At 52.1% G+C, this 21,118-nt stretch overlaps 1 protein-coding gene across 3 annotated transcripts in view; it reads left to right on the top strand.

The window, feature by feature from the left end:
* Positions 1-21,118, top strand: part of UBTD1 (ubiquitin domain containing 1) — a 53,563-nt gene that overhangs the window by 24,981 nt on the left and 7,464 nt on the right. The gene's annotated exons all lie outside the window — the stretch shown is intronic.

Genomic DNA, 21,118 nt, shown 5'->3' with positions numbered 1-21,118 from the left:
GTGTGGTTCTAGAGCCCCTGCCACAACGTCGAGTGAGTTGACATAGGCGGGAGCCCTTTAAAACCACAGAAGGCTGCAGGAGCAGGTGACAAATGGTTGGGGTTGAGCCCTGTAAGACATAGATCAGGTCACCTCTTCAACTCCAGAGCATTATGCCCAGATAGCAGAGTTGGAAAAGCCCTAAAGGTGATGGTGTCCAGTTACCTACCCCGTGTGGAGTTGCTCCACTTGGCACCCCTGCCAGGCGGTCGGCCCGGGCTTTCTTTTGAGTGACGCTGACTTTTGATGGCTCTGATGAGGAGAAGGGTCCTCCTCTCATTGGCCTGGCCCTCCGCAGAGCCTGTTCCTGTGTGCTGCCTTGTTGCCGCTCACTGTGGCCTTGTGAGAAGGGGTCTGCACTCTGAGGTTGGGCGAGCCCCAGTGGGGGCCTCTTCTGTGTCTCCCACTCGCCAGTTCTGCATGAACAGACCTGCTACCCTTTGGTGAAGTTTTCCTGTTTCTGTTCGTGGGATTTGAGTCAAGGGTGAGCATTGGTGACCTGTCTGTCTTACAGTGTGGTAAGGGTCAAAGAGAGCGTGTGGGCCTTGCCCAGATTATCCCAAATGTGTGGTCAGGCAAGAAACAGAACCTCAGAGATGCTCAGTCTGTCCTTCGCTACTCAGGCGCAGTCTGCCTCCTTCCTGACCTCCAGCATGTTTTATGGGCAAGATTCTGAAAGTCCTTTCCAAACAGCAAGGTCAGAGCTTTTGGCTTCCTTCCTCTTTAGAATGTACCTGGTTGGTGAGCCAAGGGCGGGGATGGACACGTAGGAGCCATATGGTACCAGGAACAGGCCATAGCAGCCAGGGGGAGGGTTCTGGAGGGGGGTCGGGGGTGATGGCTGAGAGCCTTGGAGAAGGGCCACCACTGCAGGGGACCGGGTCATCCTGGTGACTCCCTCCCGTTTCTCCTTTAGAGGCCTTTCACCTCCCTGCCTCTTTCTTTTTCTGCTTTTCTCCTTATTCTCTTCTTGTGAGGCACCTCTGAGCTGTTCTGCCTTCCAGCTCTTTAGCATCTTCTCCTCTGCCCACCTGGAGATTCACAGATCTTAAGATTTAGCATCCTTGACACATTATATTTCTTTATAACATCTTTTCCTTCAGGTCTCTGCGGCCATACCTGCCACTTTAGAGCAACTCCTGTCTGCACCTGAGAGCTTCAACATCAGAACCTAAACCAGACACTTGACACCTGCCTGCCAGCCTGCCCAGAGCATTTAATTGGCTCTTGCAGGTGACATTGTACTCCACAGGGACATTTCACGACAGCGCCTTAATCCTGAAGGACTGGTCCAGTGGTAGGAATTGTATATATCATGGCAGGCCAACAAGAAGGACATTTGGGGGCAATAGAAGGAAATTAGAAATTTGTGGAGTACCTTCCAGGAGCCAGGAACATACCGCGGTTTCTCCTTACAGCAGCCCTGTGAGGTAGCATCGTCATCTGTTTTACAGATTTAGGAACTCAAGCTTGCTTAGGGTGACAAGGCCAGCTAATGGGTAGGGTCAGAATGTGAGTCCTTTTCTTCTTGGCTCCAGAGACCACTCTCCTTCCCCTGGCCTGTGCTGCCTCTCTGCAGGGCCTCTGTCTTCTCCGTTTCCTCACCAACGCCAAGCCGGCACATGGTGTGAACCCGTGGTGTTGGTTCTAGAAGGTGGGAGAGAGCTGTCAGGCAGGTACAGGGTAGATCTGGGATGGTTGGGCAGATGATTCCAGCTCCTGGGGCTGGGGCAAGGCAGTGGCTGTCCTCTGTCCTTGTACCTTCCAGTTGGGTGTGACTTGATGGGTACCAAAGCTCAGAGTATCGAGAAGTGGAATGACGGAGAGGTGGTGCTGGGTGTGGCAGACCTAGAATTATGGCAAGACTGTTGATCTCTGTGGGTTCCCGAGGCTGACAGAGACACAGCTTCCCTGGGTCCCAGTTCCTCCGTGGGAGGTGGTATCAGTGGTTCTGTCCTCCACCTTCTGGGCCAACTCCCTCCTTGCTTCTCTTATTCTCCCCTTATGCCCCGTGACAGCCAGCAGGCTGCGAGCGAGGGACCCAGAGGGGCTAGAATAAGTGTTTGTGTGCCTTTGGTTTTGCATCCCTGAACCCTTTCTTACCCATGGGAGTCAGGCGTGTAAGCTTTCGGGGACCAGGTCTGTCTTCTGCTGCATGTCACTGGCTCAGATGCTGCCTTTCCCTTCTCACCGAAGTGCTCGACCACCCCTGTTCGTGCGTCTCTGCGAGTTCCTCACAGAGTTTTTGCCCTGCCTTGTCCACCCCTTCATCTCGCCTCCTCTCCTGACACTCCTGGGTCTTAGTGGGTTGCCTGGGGGCAGGACTCAGCCCTCCCCGTAGGCACTGAGAAAGGTATTTGAGGACGATGGAGACTTACATCCCACTGGTGCTTGGCTCACCTGCGAAGGTGAGTGCATTCATTCACGTGAAGCTACACTGCTGTGCGAAGGGGCTTACTGATACCGTGGCTTAAAGAATGGGAAGTTTATTTTTCTGTCTTACATAATGGCCCTGATGTCCCCGACGTGAACGGATCATGTGAGGGGGGCAGCTCTGCTGCTTGTGGTCATTCTGCGAGCCAGTTCCTTTGGAGTTCTTCCTCCATCACAGGACATTGTTGTCCACATGGTTGAAGCAGGGTTGCCTCTGTACTTGGGTTCCAGCCAGTGGAAGGGAGAAGAGAAGGTGGAGGAGGTATGCCCATTGTCTTTAGGCCCAGGTCCTCTATGGCTCACGCTCCATTGGCAAGAACGTCATCACATGGCCACCCTGAGAAGAGTGTTTCCCTGCCAGTCATTTGCCCGCTCTCTTTGATAACTTGCACACATCCCTCCCTCCTTGGTAAACATCTGTGCACCCGACTCAATGCTACACAAACTAGGTGAACCAGAAGCTGAGTGGGCAGTTCCTTCCTTTTAGCAACTCAGTGTAGCCTGGAGAGGGCAAGTGTGGAGACCAGACGGTCTGTAAATGCCAACATAGAGATTCTCTCGTTCTTGTGTGCTAGCCACTGCAGTTCTAGAGCTCAAAGACCACCGTGGTCTCGATATGCTTGCATCACATGGACTGGAGATGGAAGTGAAGTGCTGGAACAGGTGTGGCTTACGGAATTAGGAGGGCTTCACGGAAAATGTGATGTTTGAGCTGGGCACAGTGGGGTTCAGTTTCAACAGGTCGGGGAGGGGGACCTTCAGGAGAGAAGACCAACAGCAAATGCGTGGAGACTTGGAAGTCCAGGGAGGGAGGGTGGCTTGAGTGTGGTCTGAGCATAGTGGGAGGGAGGGAAAGAGATGTCTACATGGCTCACTCCTTGCTCCATTCTGGCCTTTGCACCTGTCTCCTTGTACCTGCCTTCCCCGGCCACTCTTTCTCAAATGATGCCCCTTCTCATCACTTTATTTTGCTGCTTTGTTTTAAGCATAACACATACAAATACCTGGCACATCTCTATTGACTTGGGCATCGTCTGTCTCTCCCACTGGAATCTAGGCTCCATGAGAGCAAGGACTTTGTACCATATCTGGCAAATAGCAGGCACTTAAATATTTGTTGAATGAATAAATGAATGAATAGAAATGTGTACTGAAGGTTGTATTTTTGGAAAACCCTGATTTCTATGCTACAGAGTTTAGCTTTTATTATGTAGGTAATAGGGAGCCATGGAAAGTTTTTGAGCAGGGGAGTGACATTGACCGTTAAGAATGTTACAGCAGCAAGAAGATGAGCTGGAGCAGGGAGAGAGTGCCCCTTCCCCGGCCCCAGCCCAGCTCTGCAGCAACATACTCTTCATACCTTTATGCAGTCTGGAAACCTATTCCTGGGCACAGTCATTTTGTTTGGGGCTGAGTAGAGGAATCAGCCCCTGGCAAGTCTTCATCTCCAGAATGGGGTGGATGTGAGCTGACCTCTGCCCTTCTTTATGGGGGCCAGAGAGGGTCTGACAAGCACTCTTGTGCGCTGCTGGTGGAAGTGAAAATTGATACAGTTTTTCTGGAAAGCAATTTGGCAAAAGGTGCCAGGAACCTTAAAAATATCCCTACCTTTGACCTAGAAATTCCACAACCAGGACTTTATCACAGGGAAACAAGCCAAAGTGTGTGCAGAGCTTTATGTATGAAGACTTCCATCCCAGTGTGAAAAATTAGAAATAATCTACATATATGAATCAAGTACCTCTCAAATCCGTCCCCACTAAGACTCTGTCTGCCACGTGATAGACACCCCATAGAACCTGAGTCCAAGCCCTTATTGTCTCCCCTTTGCTAACGCAGCAGCCTCCTAACGCGTCTTCCTGCCTCCAGTCTAGTCCCCTTAAATCCGCCCTGGACACGGATTCCAGAGTGAGCTGTCACAAACACACATCCTTCTTCTGCTTCTTCTCTCCAGGGGTTCCCCCAGCCCTTAGGGGTTAGCGTCCACACCATTTCACCCGCCTAACGGTCCTCCGTGACTTGTCCCTGCCTCCTGTTTTTCCCTTTCTGGCCACCTCCTGCCCTGCATGACACACTCGGCAGCACTGCTTGTGGTTCCCCAAACTCCTCTGCCCTCCGAGCTCTTGCTCCCATTGTCTCCTCTGCCTGGCTCCCCGCTGCTCATCCTTAGACTCGGAGCTGACTTCAGGCCCTTCCACTGGCCGGGTGAGACCCCATCTCCGTGTTCCCGTGATTCTGTATAGATCGCAGTCCTTGCATTTGTACCTTGGTTTCTGTTATCTCCTTACTTGTCTGTTTCCCTTACCAGCTCTGACCTTGAGAGCCTGTCTTATTGACTTTGTGTCCCTGTTCCCCAGCACGGGGCTGGTGCATAGGAGAAGCTCAATACATGTCTCTTAAATAAATGAATGGATGAATGGAGAATGACGCAAGCTTTTTGTTTTGAAGAAAAACATCCTGTACAGTGCCCAGCACATAGTGAGTTCTCAGGGAATATGTATTGAATGATTCTATGTGAAACGAAAACAACAGGATTTTTAAAAGCGTCTTATTTATTCTGGTTTTCCTTTATTTCCTGAGTCCACCTCTAGGAGTGGAACCGGGGCACCTGCATTTTTATGGAGTTTCCACAGGGGAATCTGACGAGCAGGAAGGGTTACAATCAGTGGTCTGGCAGCCGGCATCAGATTAAAATAAAAACAGGACCGAGGTCACACTAATGGTGGCAGTTTTGATTGTATACACCCTGTGATCCCAGCGATACATGTGTGCATGGGAAGGACTGCCAGAAAACCCCTCGCCCTGTTATTGCTGGTTCTTGTTGGGTGGTAGGATTTGGATGACTTCAGTCTTTTTATATTTTTTATGTGATGTACTTTTTCTCCCGTTAGCATATGTCACCTTTTAAACAACATAAAAGAAAAGCAGGGCAGGTGGGTAGGGGAGGCCTGATTGTGCTTGGCACTGCAGGTCCTGAGGCCAGGCCCTGGCTGCAGCCTTCAGCCGGCTCCCAGGGCTGATTCCAGCATTCAGTCTGGGAGCTGACCCTTTGGCCCTCTCTGAGCATCAGCATCCTGGTGTTCCGAGAAACGGCCCAGTGACCAGGGTCCTTTGAAACTGCCATGGACAATTCCTAGGCCCAGAGCAGGCTGCTTTGTGGTTTCCAGGTCCCCAGGTGAGGAATGTTGATGAGATTTTGGTAAGAATTTGCCATCACAAGGTAGTATCCAAGTGGGCCCAGAATAGAAAACCTGAGCTGGGGTAGGGCCACGACCAGCAGGGGCATTGTGATCCTGGGGGCTGGATATTCAGCCAGCTGGCAGGCATGAGGAGGGAAGGGGCAGCCCAGTGGGACACTGAGGACTAGAAAGGCAAGACAGTTGGGGAGCAGGGAGCAGGGCACTGACTGGGTTGGGGAAGTAGCACCCTGAAACAGGGTGCCCTCAGTTTGTGATCTCTTGGCTCTGGAGGAAGCAAGCAGCTAGAGTCATCCACGGGAGGATATGCGTTTGCTTGTTTGTTGTTTAACGCCATCTTCCTCCCAAAAGCCTTCGCAAGTCGTCTTCTCTTTATTTTCCCGTCAAAGTGAGTGCTTTCTATCCTTTGAAGCCCTTGTTCATGCCTCTATGGCCTTCCTCACTTTCTGATTTTGTGTTCTTGTTTCTGGGCACGTCTTGGGCCCTCCCATAGGCAGGGCTGAGTCTCATGCATGTTTGCCGTCCACATGGGCCATATCAGGTCCACGAAAGGTGGCGGTGTGCTTCGAATTTGCTTTCCCAGCTGGAAAGGTGAAGGCCAATGCTAGAGCGGGGACGACTCTGCTCCTGGCCTTGTGGCTGGCTCCTGCCTGGTGCTTCCCTGGGTCACCACGGTGACGAGATGCTCTCTCACAAGCAAATAGCCTCCCCCAAGCAGGGCTGCCAGCCTCAGCAGTTCTTGACCTCCAACTGAAACCGAGAGGATGCCTTTTCCAGCAGCCGGCAGCCAAGCCCATGGGGCTCCCTGCCTGTCCCTTTGGTGGCTATGCTGAAAACAGATACCTCCTGCTGCCCAGGGTTTGCCGCCTCCGCCTCTCCACCCTACAGCCAGAGCCTGTCTGTGTGGATCCATGGCAGGGAGGAGGCTTGGGGCAAAACAGGTGGTCTCCTCCTAGCACACAGCTACCAGCTGCATCCTGTCTGCAAGGGAGCTTTCCCAGGGGCTTGTTTTTTCCTAGGTGTTGGTACCTTGGGAGCCTGTCTTTCTCCTGTGTCCTGGCGCTGGTAGGGTCGGGGGAGGCTGAGGAGCTGCTCCTGCCTGCTAGGCTGGTGGAGCACACCTGAGAGAATGAGGCCTGACCTGTCTGCCCTGCCCCCTGGCAGCCCCCTCCCCCCAAGTCTGACTCAGCTCTTGCTTGACACAGATCTTAAGCTCTCATCAGACTGGTCTCAGGGAGGGCAGGTGATATGGCCACAGCCCAGCTGCCCCTGCTGGGCCCCAAACAGGCTAGGCCCTGCAGCCTTGTACTTGGGGGAAACCCCGCAGGCAGGGCCAACTGCAGCCTTTCCTGGCCACCCAGCTGTCTGCCTTCCCATGAGGCACAGGCCTAAGGATGGCTCCACCCAGCGGTCAGCTGTTTTCTGTCCTTTGGCAGGTCCTCTCCATTGTCCCCTTTTCCATTCTCACCCTCACCTCTTCCCAGGAGACCTGAGCTCTCACCACCCCCATGTGATCCTCTCTGGTTCCTTCTCTGCACTGGCCTGAGCCCTGGGGCCCCTGAGATGGGGGAGGCTGAGCCCCGTTCTTAGAGCTTGTTTGCGGTGCAACTCCTACAGAGGGGTTCCACCGGGAGCTTTATTGGATCCAGGACAGCTAGAGTCTTTCCTTAGAGGTGCCAGTGGGTAGAAGACACCCAGAGTCCCGGCTGAGCTGTTTCAGCCTTGTCATGACAAGGATCTTTTACTGCCTTTCCCTGTAAGGCTCATAAAGTTTTCTACCAAACCACATTTAAACGGAAGCTTAAGGAACACACACACACACATGCAGTCCTTATTTTTTTAAAAGTCAATACATATACAAATATATATCCTAAAAAGTAAAAGGCCCATCACCACCCTCGTGGTGGAAAGACTGGTGTGTATTCCCCCAGATCTTTTTCCTCAAAGATGCTAACGCTGTCTTTGTAAACTTGGGCTCATTTGGGAAGCATACAGCCTCCAAGGGCCCCCATCTGACATCTGGCAGTTACTCCAGCCCTAGACCTCTGCCCAGAACAGAAATGGCGTCAAGCTCACAGTCCTCCTTGCTCCTCCCACCCCCTACATTGCACAAGTCTGCCTCTAAAGCCCTGTGTTGAAAACCTTTGCTTGGCCAGGATTCCGGCTGTCCCCCACCCCCTTGCAGAGGACTGTGTGAGCAGTGGGGAATTCTTACCTGGATCTACAGATTGGGGACCTCTGGATTTTTCCACCTGTTCTTCCTCCCTCTGGCCATATCTCTCACCTCCTCTGTTCCTGCCCCATCTCCTGGCCTCGAGAAACTGAGTCACAGAGACATCATAGCCTCCCAGGTTGACCAAAACATCTTTTCTGGGCTAGCATTCTGTCAGCTCAGTGTCAACCCCAGTTTCCATATGCTGATCCGAAGCTTTAATTGACAGATATGTCTTAGCATTTCCTTTTGAAAAATTATAGTCTAAACGTATTTGGAGAGGAATTCTTTTGCTACCTGGTGGGAAGGTAATAAAAGATCTTTGTCATGACAGGGTTGGGAGTTGCCCTTCAGTCTCCCAGTGGCGGCACAGATGTTTAGAACCAGCGCCTGTTAGCCAGGAGTGGAGGAAACTGAAAAAGAAGAAAGTGGGGCAGTCCTATGGGTGCCGCAGTTAGATCTGATTTAATGACCCCTGCTCACCACACTGCAGACTTGTTCACATGTTTGTGTAGTCCTGACTTTGTCAGTGAAGAGTGAATACCGCTGTTTAGTAGGAGGCCAGCGGGCCAGGGAGCAAGGCACCCGTCAACCTTGCAGGGTCTGGGAGGGCCCCTCGGGCGCAGCCTGTCTTGCTGGGCTGCACTTGCTATCTCAGCCTCGCTCCAGGCCTTGGCTGCTTCTGTACCTGCTGCCTGCAGCACCACCTTCTCCCTCACGCTCCTTCATGGCCCAGCATACGGTTATAGCTCTTCATGAAGCCTCACAGATGTGCTCCCTCCCTCCTTTGCCTCCCCACAGCCTTCTGAATTTCTTTTACGCCACTTCCTGCTCATCTGGTGGTGTACTCATTCATTCATTCATTTGTTCGTTCACCTAATACTGAGGACCTGTTCTGCGTGAGGTGCCAGGTGCCATTGTGATGGAGAGACCAGGGCCCTGCCTTTGAGCGGCTGACGTTCTAATGGGAAGACAGACAGCAGAATGAGTGAGCAAACCACGAGGTTTGTTTGGGACAAACAATTGGGACAGACACTACTTAGGAGAAAAGGGGTACGATGGGGAGTGGGGAAGCCCACTTTGGTTAGGTCAGTGGGGAAGGCTTGAGGAGGTGCTCTTTAAACCTTGAGACACACTTAAGGTAATGAAACGTCATCCTCATCTTCTCAGGCCCCTCGAGTGCCTGGAGGATCTTGAATACAGTGGGTGCTCAGGAATTGTGTTGACATGAATCTGGGCCATGACCCCTTTGTCTGGGCCCCAGCACCCTGGGAGCCGGTAATCATCACCCTCTCCTGCCTTAGGGCTCGATAGCCCCACCTCCAGCTGTCATTTGACCGTGAAGAATTGGGTTACCTTGGGGCTGGGGTGGCAGGGTCCTGTGAACTTGGGTGTGGGCCAGCAGGGCTGCTCCCAGGCCAAGCCCATCCACATCAGGGGCAGGATAGAGAGAGGGAGAGAACAGGGGCTTATGACCTCCAGTCCGCCCGGAGGCTCTGCATGTGACGGTCCTCTCACATCTGGATCCTCCATCAGGGATGCTTCGTCTCTCCTGTCACCACCATTATCCCAGAGGGAAACTGAGGCCCAGAGCTTAGAAGCTACCTCTTCCTTTAACAGCAGCAGAGGCCAAAGTGGGGCAGATCACTGTATGCAGGGAGGGGAAGTGGGGAGTCTGAAACGCAGGGATGCGGTGTGGCTTGCCCCCTGCCAACTCTCCCAGCCAGCTAGAGCCTGCTTATTTCTGGAGTCCTTGTCACATGGGATCAGCGCTGGAAGTGGCATAGTGATGATCTAGCCCACCTCCAGCCTCTCCCTTTGGCAGATGCATAAATGAGGCCTGGTTGGTCAAGGTGTGGGCTCCCAATATACTTTCCACATATCTCTGCTGTGGCATGAGGCAGTTGGCCTGCTTGTGTGTATGTGTGTGTGTGTGTGGGGGGGGTGTCTTTGAATAAAATTTGCATGGATCATTTATTTATTATGCATTTGTTTATTTTTTTAAATGTGCCACAGGGTAACACATTGCAAGGGTTTCCTAAATTATGCATTCAAGTCTTTCAAAATAGCATGATCATAATGTATCAGAAACCCAAAGGATCACTGTGCATCATTTGTGTGATTCGGCTCCTGGCCCGGATGATGATCTGAGCTCATCTGGCCAGGGACTTGCCCATGCTCCTCTGGCTGTCCACAGTGCCTGGCACTGGTAGATGACTCCCTGAGAGACTGAGTACTTTCCACTTTACAGGGTCCCTGTGGGTGTTGACAGCCTCTCTCCTCCAGGTCTTGCAGCTTTTTTTGCACAGAATTTCGTAGCTCTTCTATGTGTGCACATGTGTGTGTGCATTATTGCACGTGTGGTTTGTCTTGCGGTTTTGTGCAGGGGCTGTGAGTTTTTGGAGGGTGAGGATCTTGCATTAGCTGTCTTTGCCCCTCATGAGTCCCACACAGGTCTTTCCACAGGATGGATTTGAGTTGAGTCCTAGGGCTAGAAGGGGCCCTGGAATTCTTTAGTCCAACTGCCTCATTTTACAGATGGGGGCCCACAGGAGGTGCCCCAGGGAGATGACCTGTCCCAGGTCACAGGGCTGAACCAGGCGGTCCTGGGGCTGAGGCATGCAACCTTCCCAGCTGAGTTGGGATCTGCCCTGGAGGTGAAGGGCATCTGTCCCTGAGAGGCTGGGGTGAGCAATGAGGGTGGGAGCCGAAGCTCACTTGTGCCTGGGGAGCCTTGGGTCTCACAGAGCTGTCAGGGAGGTGTGAGGGAGGTGTCGGGAGGCATGGGCCTGTGGGTGCATTGCCCCTCCCCCAGCCACAACAGATCCGCTTTACCTGCCTCATGTGGTAAGTGGGCCATTGACTGTTTTCTTTGAAACAAGGGTTTTTCTGCTTAGAGAAGAGCTCGCCTGACACTGGCTGAGGAGACCCGCTCCTTGTTTGGTTTGGGGGCCTGCCCTTGTGACCTGGCTGGAGGGTGGGGATGTGCTGTGTAGGAGAACGCAGGGGCCTGGCCTCTCCCTGCCCTCCACGCAGACACGGGGCCAACTCCTAGAGGCTGCTCAGCCCCTGTGAGCTCCCTGCCCTCCAGATCCACCTCCTCCTCAGGCGTTGCCAAAGTAAACAGCTCGGAATTAGGTGCCTGGGTGGCCCCAAGGCCCTTCCACACAACCACCCCCTGAGCAGCGCCCCAGGGGGCCACACACAGCCAGCACCTTTGGCCATTTCCACTTCCTCTTCTCCTGAGGGGCTGGTGCTGCCCATCTGGAACCTTCTCTGAGGAATGGGGAGGGACGTGGAACTTCCAGGGTTGGGATCACTGCCTCTCCCTCCAGCAATCTGGATCCTGTTACCCTTCTCTAGAGGGGTGAGGAGGTCTTGCTTTTTTTTTTTAATTTGTTTTTCTTTTTTTACTTGGTATTTCAGAGAAACTTCCAATAACTCAGCTAGGCTGTACACAGAATAGGACTCAGTGATAAATGCTTGTGGATGGAATGAAATTAGACTGAAAGAGGTTCATTGATCAATTTGTCTTAGAAATGCTTCCTGAGCATCTGCTAGACTAGCCTCCGTGTAGTTGGCGCTTATGACCTACCAGGCACTTGACACTCAGGAGAGGCGGTATCTTGTAGGGATTTCAGAGCCAGCCGCCACCTAGCCCTGTGACCTTTGGATTCGGTGACTTAATACATATAAGGGGCTTAGAACAGTGTCCAGCATGTGATACGAACTCAATAAATGTGAGCCGTGATTGTTAATGTCATGGTTAATACCACAGTTCTCATCGTAACCCTGTAAGGTAGTGACTATTACTATCCTCATTTTCCAGATGAGGAAACTAAGGCTCTCAGAGGTTAAATAATGTGCCCAAGTCATGCAAGCAAGTGGCAGAGCCAGGGTTCTATCTGGAATCTGAGGCTTTTGGCAACCCAACTGTACTGCTTATCCGGCTCCAGGCTAGGGGCCGGGCATTCGGATGCCAACACTAGCGAGACCAGGTGCTGCCTTGAGGAGCTCGCAGCCTGGCGTGGAGGCCTACACACAAACAGGCATCAGTGAGTGAATTTCCGGAGGCACCATGTGGGTTAGAGTCAAGCCAGGCTGGGTGGGAGGCAGGGCAGGACTGGCAGCAGTGCAGTGCCATACTGCACACAGGACTGGTCGGTAGTGTCGCCAGCTAGGCCTTCCCTCCTGGGCTGGAGGCAGAGCTGGTTCTCTGCTTGTCAACTGTGTCGGGGGGAGGGTGGTACCCTCCTCCTTCACCTCCCAGCTCCAGCCACAAGGTTCTTCTCACTGCCCTGGGTAGGTGGCATGTAGGATAGGATCAGGGACAAGCACTGGGCTGGGAGTGAGAGGATCTGAAACCACTCACTGGATTTCTGCCACTGCCCTGGGGTCCCTGAACCTCAGTGTCCTCATCTGTAAAATGAGAGTCATACTTGCCATACAGGGTTGTCGTAAGGATTAAGTGAAATGATATAAAAACAAATGAACAAAAAAAAACCCCACTCTTAATAATCCTAAATCTAGTACTTACACAACCAGTAATATTCACTAACATTTTGGAGCTCCTGCTTTGTGCCTCCCACCATACTAGATTATGTGCAGTGTCTCGTTTAATCCTCACAGTAGTCCTGCAAGATGAATATTATTGCCCTCATGTTGTGGATTTGGAAACTGAGGTCCAGAGGCTCAGCTGCCTCGGGTCAGACCTGTGAGAGGGTAGAGGTGAGCATCAGACCCAGGTCCTCTCGGATTCTAAAGCCACCTCTCTATTTCCTAAACCTTCTGAGTTCTCTCCCCCTCCCAGCACCACCCCTCACTAGTAAGTTACTGAACCAGCCACGGGAGGGTGTGGCTGTCCGGGGGCCAAGCCGAGCAAGGCGCTCCTGCCAGGCCAGCCACCCAGACCTGGCAGCTGGTGGTGGGCAGGGATGGAGGGATGGGTTTTACCTGCCCACGGCCCCCGGTTGTGGTCGGAGCAGCAGGCTCCCCTCCCTGTCCGTCTGGCAAATAAGTTTGTCGGCCTGTGAGTCACACAGCGCTGATGAGTCAGGTTTTTCCCTTCTTCTTGCCCAGAGCAGCTGGGGAGGGGGTGGGGGGGGTTTCTTAGGAAATAGGACCTCCCTCCCTCTGCTCTCCCACTGGCCCCCTTGCCTTGGAGCTGCACATTTTCTCTCTAGAGGTCTATGGCTCTGCCCTAGAGGAAGAGTCCTTTGTGTCCCCACAGAGAGGCTATCTAGATGCTGGCCACACAAGAGATCAGGCCTCCAAGAAGGGAAGGGCCCTCCTTGTCAGAAAGGAGAGCAAGGTAGCTAGTCCAGGGCTGTCTGACTCCAGAGCCTCTGCTCTTGGCCTCTTGTTTTGGCTGACCCTCTCCTTTCTGCACAGTGGCCCCTAGCTCCGTATCCTATGGACAGTGCAGCTGGGTTTCCCCAGGCAAAGGGTCCCCTGAGCTATCTGCTTCTTGCCTTATGACCAGTCTGGCTGTGGGCCTTGAAAGAACTGTCCAGATGGTCAGCCTCAGGCAGACCTGGGGTTCTCCCTGAGCACCCCCTTGCCAGGCCCTCTCAGAGGCCTAATTAAACATAGGCCAAGCAGCCAGCCAGGCTGGGCGGCCTAGTTCCAGATCCGTGCTGTTCAGCCCTGGCCACGTATTAGAATCGTTTGGAGAGCTTTTAAACCCCTCTGATGCTGAGGCCATACCCCAGAGCAATTAAATCAGAATCCCTGGTAGGGGACCCCAGGCAACCGTGTTTTTGATACACTTCACTGTGTCGCCTCTCCAGAGCCTGCCCTTCAGGAGTTGACAGACAAGTTGCAGGCACAGCACAACACGCAGGGAACATGCACTCGAGGCAGCGTGTGACTCAGGGCTGGTGTGGGATGCTCACACCCTGCAGGGTCAGGGGAGAGGTGCGTGTGGGAAGAGGGCTTCCATCCTACATCCTGATGGATGAAGGTCAGGACCAGGCAGTGCCTGGGAAGGAAACCGGGGAGGACGCTGGCCTGACAGGACTGGTGATTCACGGCTGTAGAGAAGGAAGGGGAAAGAATGAGTCAGGCACATCTGCCTGCGAGGCCTGAGCCTGGCTTTGGAGGAGAACGAACGTGCTCAAATGAGCCATTCTCTGTGGATCCACAAACAATGTTTTGCGTCCTGAGCTGTGCCGCATGAAGAAGTGAGTGAGCCTTAAAAAGATGGGGTTCCAGATCTCAGGGATGTCAGGCATCTGTGTGCACTTTGCCCTTGACCAAGGCACTTCTCACAGAAACTCCCAGGAGTATTTCAGCATGTCTGTAAGGCTCATAGAAGAGTGGCATTTGGCAGGTGCGCTTGGAGGGGTTAAGTGCCATGCCCTGGGCCACACAGCATGGGTCACAATGGAAATGGACCCAGGTCTTCTGACTCCACGTTCACCCCACTTAAGACACAGACCTGAAAGACAAAGACAGTGACTTAGGGCCAGTTGCTGGGGTGTGGACTGTAAACGAACACTAGCTTGAAAGAATGTAGAGCCACAAGCAGGGGAGGGGTTCCGGGATCTTTTCTAGCTCCAGCCCCAACAGTTCTAGGCAAACTTGCTGGCATGTTTGCTGTAGATACAGAGGGGTCAGTGCTCAGATCAAGGAAGCAAGAGCCCGGTGGGGCCAGGTGCTGGGCAGACCTTACCTGGGCTGTTAGGTTAGCTGGGAGGAGGGTGAACAGGGGAACGAGATGGTAAGGAATCTGGAGAAACCGTGGGAGGGAATAGGGGTCTTCAGTCTGGAGAAGAGCAAAATGTCAACCCCCTGAAAGAGGCTATGACTTATTCTGTGTTGTTCAGAGGGCAGAGCCAGAGGATCCCAGGTCAAAATAATAATGTTAATAACAACAGGAAAAACAATTTCAATGACAGTAATAAGTGCCTGCTCTACAGCAAGAACAATGCTGTTGTATGGGTGTGTGTTTCTTGCGATTGAAGAAGCAAGAGCCTGGAGGGGCTTGGTGCTAGGGAGGCTGCACCTGGGGTGTTAGGTTAGTTGATATATATAACCTTGATTCTATTAGTTAATTTAATATATATGTATATATCCTCAGTCCACTCAGTCTCTAAGAAGTGGGCTGTTACTGCTTTCTGCTTCCCAGAGGAGGAGAGTAGAAAGCTTAAGGCATTACCCAAGGTCACTAATTTATGGTGGAGCTGATGTTCAAAGCCAGGTCTGTCTGACTCCAAAATCTAGACCTTCAGCCTATGTGTTTCCATTCTACTGCATGGTTAGTGCCCAGTGAAGGGTGACTATTAACTTTCTAACCATTTGATCCTGCCAATGAGGAGGGCCTGGTCCCCCGGAGTGTCCACAGAGGCTGGATTGCCACCTGCAGGAGTGTTGTATGGAGTGGGAAGTTGCTCTCCATCACTAAGACCCAAACAAGCCGTGTGGAATTAGAGTCTCAAGCTGGTGCCCCAGCTCTCTGTTTCTGTCAAGTGCGCAGGAGACCTGCGCACACAGGTAGATGCGGGTGTCCTGGGAGGGCCCAGCTCTTAGATTCTGCTCTTCCCTAGCGGGAACTGGAAAGTCAAGTGGACTCATCACTCCTCCACTCTTGCTCCTGATGCACGTTCTGTTGAGGCTTTTCCCATTGGCATATTCATCATCTCTGGGCCGAACTCCTGACGTTTTAATATTCTAGTTATAATTCTGCTTTCCCTGGCAATGGAGTGGTTTGATAGAAAGAATTTGCCTCTCCTCCACACACACACTTGGGCAAGAGCTGTGGGGTTTGAGATAGGTCACTTCACCTCTCAGAGCCTCGGTTTCTCACCTGTAAAATGAAGGGGCTAGGCTAGGTGACTTTAAGGTCACTCCCGCCTTCAGGATTCTGCCCTGTTGGAGTGATGCACCTCTGAGTCAAGTGCTTGAGGCATTTGACACCCAGTGGGAGAGAGTCTTGGGTGTCAGAAGTCAGGCTGTGCCACTTGGCCTCCAGGTACCTGGCTGCCAGGCTGCTGCTGGCCTGGCTTCTCCCTGGGGGACCGTCCTTGACAGCAGGGCTGTGGAAACACGGTGACAGAGATGTCCTGTCGCTCCTCCCTGGAGTCCTAAGGTAGCAAGGGGAGCTGGCCAGATACCGGAGACCTTTCTAGCAACCTCTGGGGAGTTGCTGTTTTATTCTTTAGCCACCATCCTGCCTCTTCTGCCCCAGGAGAAGTGCTGACCCTGTGCTGTGCAGCCACACGGGGAAGCGAGCATCCATCAAGCCCGCTCTTTGTCCCTGTCAAACTTAACCTCATTTAACCCCTGCATCTTCCTGCACTGTGAGATAGAGACCAAGAGTTCTCTACATCAGGAGTTTTCAAAATCATAGCAACTTTATGAAAAAAAAGGATAGTAACCTTTAATTCTTTTAATTGTGTAATTAAACATTATTGACTTGGCTTGATTACTAATTACCGAATTACTGTCTTTTAAGCACTGGGCAGAGTGGTCTCTGTAATCCTTACAGCAATCCTGTGAGGTGGGAGTTACATCCTCTGTACAGATGGGAACACTGGGGCTTAGAACGACGCAGTCATCCAGCTGTGTGCCCGCGCTCACGGGGGTGGTCGGTAGCCAAAGCAAAGCCTCTACTGTCCGTCTCTGAGCCCATGTGCAAGTGAGCAGCCAGATTGCAGAGAGAGGCTACACTGCCGTGTCTCTTTACTCCTAATTATCCACAATCCAGGTTACCAGAAAACACATGTAATCAGAGTTCCCTCCAGAGCTGGCAACTCTGGAACAGGCCAGGACTCTGCTGCCCTTGGGAATAAACACATCAGTCCATGGTGAAGATGGGAATATATTTACTACAAGAAAGGAACAGGCTGTATTTTTGAAAAATTCCTGTGAACTTAAAACAAGGAGAAGTGCCGTCATTTCCCAAACACCTGCTTTTTTAACCCTGCTTGCTGAAGTATAGGATTCTCTCCCAGCCAGCCTCAGAAGAACGGCTGTTGGTTACATGGCAAGTTAGATCCCAGAGGAGACCCTGAGGATTTGGGGGTGCTGTTTGTAGTCGAGATCAGACAGGCCAGTTTCCCATCAGGAAGTGGGACAGGGGGACGGCTGGGGGAAGGCAGCTGGGGTCAAGGAGGAGTTGGTCAGTGGCCAGCCCTGGGATGCCACGGTTCACCCTACCCGGCCACATACGGCTGGGGGCCCTGGGCTGGAGGCACAGAGCAGAGAGCAGATAAAGGCCCTGCTAGTAAATGTGTCTATCGTGTGCAAGCGCCCACTGTCTCTGCAGTTATATGTGCTCCCTTGTCCACACTCACAACTGCCCAAGGAGGGGGCGCTCTGCGTAGGTTTATTTTTCTTGGCTGCGCTTTCATCTCTCCAGTGGCCACGAAGGTTCCAGGCCCTCACTGGGCATGGTTTCTGACGTCCAGCCCCTTATCCTCCAGCAGGGTTCTTCACTGTACACCTCAGAGACTGGTACCTCTGGGACTCTCTCTACCACCCCTTTCTTCCTCCCTCTCTGCCTTACAGGGATTTCTTCCAGGCAGCGCCATCTGCTCCCGACTGCTCCTCCATCTCTGATCTTGCCTCGCCCCTCTCCAGCTCCTGCCACTTTTCCTAAACTACCTGTTCACTTCATTCCCTCACTTTTTGGGCAAACAGTTATTGAGACCTGCTGCATGCCAGCCCCTTGGCCTGTCCCTGGGATCCCAGAGATGGACTGGAGGTGGTCCCAGCTTCAGGGAGACCAACAGACTTATTGCAGAGAACTGTGGTTGCCCCAGGCTGGGTGCCACAACAGAGCCAAATACGGGGCTCCCAGAGGAGCCTCAATTCCTTTAAGTCTGCCCTGGACCACCTGGGACCCAGCGTGCCCCAGGAAGAGATATAGTTTAGGAAGCCTGGCTTGTCACTTAGCAACTGGCCCCACCCCTTTTCCTCCCTGCACCCTGGAGCTGGGCCCTGAGGGAATGAGTGGGGAAGAACGGCCCACATGGGGAGGCCCCAGCCAGCACTTTCTCTTCGAAGGTTACCAAGGCTCTGAGGGTCATCCTGGGCTAAGTCTGACTATAAATACCCCGCTTCCTAAAGGGATTACCTGGGCTCCATCCCCCTGGCTGTACCCTGCCTAGCTGGGCTCATCCTTCTTCTGGGGCCTGCTGTTCTTTTCCGACCTCTTATCCCCTCTGCCTGGTGCCATACTTCAGCCACATCTCTCCAACCACTGCATCCCAGCTGTGACTTCTGGGGTTGGGGAGGGGAAGGAGAGACTGAGTCTGCATCCTGGCCAAAGGGCCCTCGCAGCCCAGGCTGTTGGGACAGGGGAGGCCCTTATCGCTTCTCCTATTGCCTGGAGCCTCATGTCTCACACCAGCCAGAACAAGCCCAGACTTGTCACATAATCGCTACTTCTGGAGAGGACACTGTTGGCCTCATCCCTGGGGCAGGGGCCTGGGGATGGAGCTTGGTAACGGAGTGTGGAAATAGAGCTTGGGAATTGCGCAGGTATAAATAGGGCTGTCTCCTGGCTTGGGTGGACCAACTGTCCTGGGAAATCTCTGGTTCCCTTGGTTGGTCTCAGACTTGGTGTCACATCCCAGTGGCTCAGTTATGCCAGTCCCTGAAGCCACAATAAGGATCTCTTGAGATCTGAGATCAAGAAGTGAAGACCTAACTTCTCTCTCTTGCAGACTTTTCTCTTGCTTCCCCTGCCTGCCCACTGCTGCTCTCAGCTCTGGTTCCTCCACCATCCTCCCCACCCCATTCGCTGTGCGTTTGTCAGTTTCCTTTTCAACTCAGCTGACACTTGCTGAGAACCTGCACTGGGCTGGGCAAGCTGAGGCCCTGGGATATTCGGAGGGGAACAGCCAGGGCCTGTTGTCCTTCAGTGGGTTCTTTTTTTTTTTTGAGCAGCTTTCCGTTTTTTTTAAGATTGGCACCTGAGCTAACATCTGTTGCCAATCTTCTTTTTCTTTTTCTTCCTCTTCTTCTCCCCAAAGCCCCCCAGTACATAGTTGTATACTCTAGTTGTAGGTCCTTCTGGTTGTGGTACGTGGGACACTGCCTCAGCATGGCCTGACGAGCAGTGCCATGTCTGCGCCCAGGATCTGAACCGGCAAAACCCTGGGCCGCCAAAGTGGAGTGCACGAACTTAACCACTTGGCCACGGGGCTGGCCCCCTTTCCGTAGGTTCTTGAGAATCCCCTCTTTTGTGTAGTCACTCTGAATTAAGCAGTGTGAATCAAGTGGTGGGAGTACACACACACACACATGCACACACGCTCATAGACACACGCCAGCTCTAGGCAAATTAGAAAGGACCTTTGGTGTTCTCTCCCCCACTCTTCTTGCGGGGCCCTCCCTTGGGGGTGGTATCACCAGACACCATTCATTATGGAGGCCAAACCACAGCGTCCACCGTCATTATCCTCCCCCAACCTAGACATGGTGTCCTCTTGCTCTCTGTCCTCTTTACTCTCCAAATCTGCTCTCAGCAGCAACTTTGGAGGTGATCCGTTGAACTGACTTAAGGTGTAGATGAGCAGCCATTTCCACTTCTGTTCTGCTGTGTTTATAAGTGGGGTCCTTCAATCAGAATCATGTCCATACCTCTACTCAGCCCCTGGGACTCTGACTCAGTGAATCTGAGGTGGGGCCTGGGAATCTGCCCTTTTAACCAGCACTCCAGGAGATCCTAATGCAGGTGGTGTTTCGGATAACCCTTCAAGACACCAGCTTTTGCCTCTGTACTCAGAAACATACATTCCCTGCTCCTTCCAACCCTGCCCACCACAATCAGAAACCTGTGATTTCATGGGTGTTTTGGACCTCCCCATGCAGCTGTGTACCTTGACTGCAGAGGGATCTTCTATTGTTTTTTTGAAATCTCTTTTGTCAACTTCATTAGGATAAGGACCATTTCTGTTACTCTGTCTATAACTTGGAACTTATCTAGGACAGGTAGAGATGTAAGTAGAAGCCACTAGCTGCTCCTGCTGCCGAAACCAGCAGAACCTGCCCTGGCCCTGGACGGAGGTGCCCGGAGCTGCCAGCAGCTGAAACCCTAGAGGCTCTGGGCCCTGGGCTTTCCGGCTCCCCACCCCCCTCAACCCCCTCACTCGGCTCCCCAAATGCTTCCTACTCTTCCATGGCTGCTCCCCGGAACTTTATGTGCCCTTTTTCCTTGTTAGCAGTTTTTATTGTATTATTCGTATTACTAAAGTAATAAATGCTTGTTGTAGAAAACTTGGAAAATATAAGCAAAAAATATATGTATGTCATTGGTAACTGCCCATCAGGTATAACTGCTATTAACATTTTGGTGTAAATCCTTTCGTTCTTTTTAATCTATATAATTTTACATACTTTTTTAAGAAACAAAGGTGGGGCACAGAGCACTTGCTGTTCTGAAACCTTTTTTCACTGTCTCGTGGACATTTCCCGTCTTACGGACATTTCCCGTCTTACTCGGCATCCTTCCACCCCTTCTCAGAGCGGCTGCTCTGGATGCACAGGTTTTATTTAGCCTTTCTCCTGGGGGTGTGTGCGTAGTTTGTTTCTAGCTTTCCTCTAAAACCATGCTGAGTTAAACAGCTTTGTAGAGAAACCTTCGCCGCACACTTGTGATTATTAGAGTACATTCTTAGAAACCAAACAGCTGAGCCACAGGGATGCACATTTTTGAGTTTTTTGGTACCATACCAAATGCCTTCCAGAAAGTTTGTACCAATTTTTGCAGCATTTAAGAATGTTCACACCCTTTATACTGCCCAGTAGGGGGTTTTTTTGGTGAGAAAGATTGGCTCTGAGCTAACATCTGTTGCCAGTCTTCCTCTTTTTTTTTCTCTCCTCAAAGCCCCAGTACACAGTTGTATATCCTGGTTGTAAGTACTTCTGGCTCTTCTATGTGGGACACCGCCTCGGCATGGCTTGAAGTGGTGCTAGGTCCACACCCAGGGTCCGAACCGGCGAAACCCTGGGCCACCAAAGTAGAGCACAAAAACTTAGCCACTCGGCCAGGGGGCCAGCCCCACATTGTGATTTTTTTTTTGAGTAAATGAAATAAAAAATATTTGTCATCAATTTACTTTTATGTTTGGATTAAAAGCTTCCTTTTCTGTTTTTCTCTGTATCTGTGCCTAAGATTGTAAGCATCAGTGTGTAGGGATCCAGACATTTTGGCATGTCTCTTGTACATGCTTGCCTAGGGCCTGGAGAACTTGGTGGATATTTTTATGTTGTATTTGACTCACTGATG

The sequence above is a fragment of the Equus asinus genome, chromosome 2, assembly GCF_041296235.1.
Source record: "Equus asinus isolate D_3611 breed Donkey chromosome 2, EquAss-T2T_v2, whole genome shotgun sequence".
Lineage (NCBI taxonomy): Eukaryota > Metazoa > Chordata > Mammalia > Perissodactyla > Equidae > Equus > Equus asinus.
The sequence above is the reverse complement of the archived record's forward strand: the minus strand, read 5'-3'. Positions and strand labels throughout refer to the sequence as shown.